Below are 1,682 nucleotides of genomic sequence, written 5' to 3' on the forward strand. Positions count from 1 at the left end.
AAACCCACAAAACATATCACAAATGAACATAATGAGGTGGATCTTAGTTCCGGTTTTAGCACCATGATTTATGAACTATTCAATTCTGGGAATGTTTCTTCATGTCCTTAACTGCTGGGGGACAATGCTCCTGTACACTGTAAAGATTTGTCACTCATACTGGCTTAATAAAAAGCTGATAGGCCAGTAGCCAGGCAGGAAGTATAGGTGGGGCGACCAAACTAGGAAAATTCTGGGAAGAGGAAAGGCAGAGATGGAGTTGTAATCCAGAAGCAGAAGAAGCAAGATGAGCATGCCTCACTAAGAAAAAGTACCAAGCTATGTGGTTAAACACAGACAAGAATTATGGGTTAATTTAAGTCATAAGAGCTGGTTAATAATAAGCCTGAGCTAATAGGCCAAGCAATTTATAATTAATATAATCATCTGTGTGTTTATTTGGAACTGAATGGCTGCAGGACCAGGTGGGACAGAAACTTCCATCTACACTTAACTCTCAGTTTTAAAATCAAGATGGAGTCAGTGTAGGTTGTGTGTGTGTATGTTATGCATTAAAGGAATAACTAAAAAAAGAGGTTGACAGTGCCCATATTACCTTAAAAGCAATGGAACAACCCTCAGTGTTAGTGTCAGTCATGAGGCGCACATTGCCACAACTGTAATGGGGTAGGATCTACCTCATCTGTTCCTACCTCTCCCTGTCAAGATGGCTGTAGTTGTTCCTCTCTGCTGATGTAATACAGTCTGACCAGAGGCAGCTGAAAGGAGAAAGTTTTTCTTCTAGCTCACATTTCCAGAGGGACAGAATCCTTCATGGTGGGGAAGTCATAGTACAGAAGAAGGAGTGGGAAGCAGAGAGACAGAGACAGACAGAGGGAGAGAGAGAGAGAGACAGAGAGACAGAGAGAGACAGAGAGACAGAGAGAACAGTGAGGCCAGACTATAAACCCTCAAAGCTCACTCCCAGGAAGGACTTCCTCCAGCAAGCCTCCATCTCCTAAAGGTTCTGAAACCCCCATCCCGAAACAGCTCTACTAATTGGGGACTTCATGTAACACCTTGAGGCTGTGGCTTACTGGGTAAAGTTCTCGCTACATGGCTTCTCTTTGACTCCACCTTCTTTCTCCCAGCATTCAGTTTAGTTTTCCCCGCCTACCTCTATTCTACCCTATCACAGGCCAAGGTAAATTCTTTATTCATTGACCAATGGTATTCATAGCGTACAGAAGGGAATCCCATATCAACGTTCCCCTGTTCCTGAATATCTGTATCTTAAAATGGATTTCAAATACCTTGTGTCATCCTTGTGCAGGTTTCTTGCTTATCTTCTCTGTGTCATTGCAGTTATAGTGTATGTGCTGCTGAAGGGAGCGCTTCTTTAAAAAATTATGTTTTTAGTTCTTGAGAGTATAATTACATCATTTACTTCCTCCCTTTCCTCCCTCCAGACACGCCTATGTACCCCTCGTTGGTCTCTCTCAAATTCATGATCTCTTTCTCCATTAATTGTTATTACATAAATAAACATATGAATATATTTATATGTTTATATGTGCACACACACACACACACAGCTTCCTAAATATATAATTACAAACCAATTGGTATGTATAATGTTACTTGTACATGTGTTTTCAGGGCTGATCATCTGATATTAGAAAACCAATTGTGTGTTCTGGGTT

The 1,682-nt window shown here is 41.1% G+C and overlaps 1 pseudogene; it reads right to left on the minus strand.

Moving 5' to 3' along the window:
- Positions 1–1,273: 1,273 nt before the first annotated feature.
- LOC142851437 (U6 spliceosomal RNA) lies at positions 1,274–1,374 on the minus strand (annotated as a pseudogene).
- Positions 1,375–1,682: the final 308 nt, after the last annotated feature.

The sequence above is a fragment of the Microtus pennsylvanicus genome, chromosome 5 (genome assembly GCF_037038515.1).
Source record: "Microtus pennsylvanicus isolate mMicPen1 chromosome 5, mMicPen1.hap1, whole genome shotgun sequence".
NCBI lineage: Eukaryota > Metazoa > Chordata > Mammalia > Rodentia > Cricetidae > Microtus > Microtus pennsylvanicus.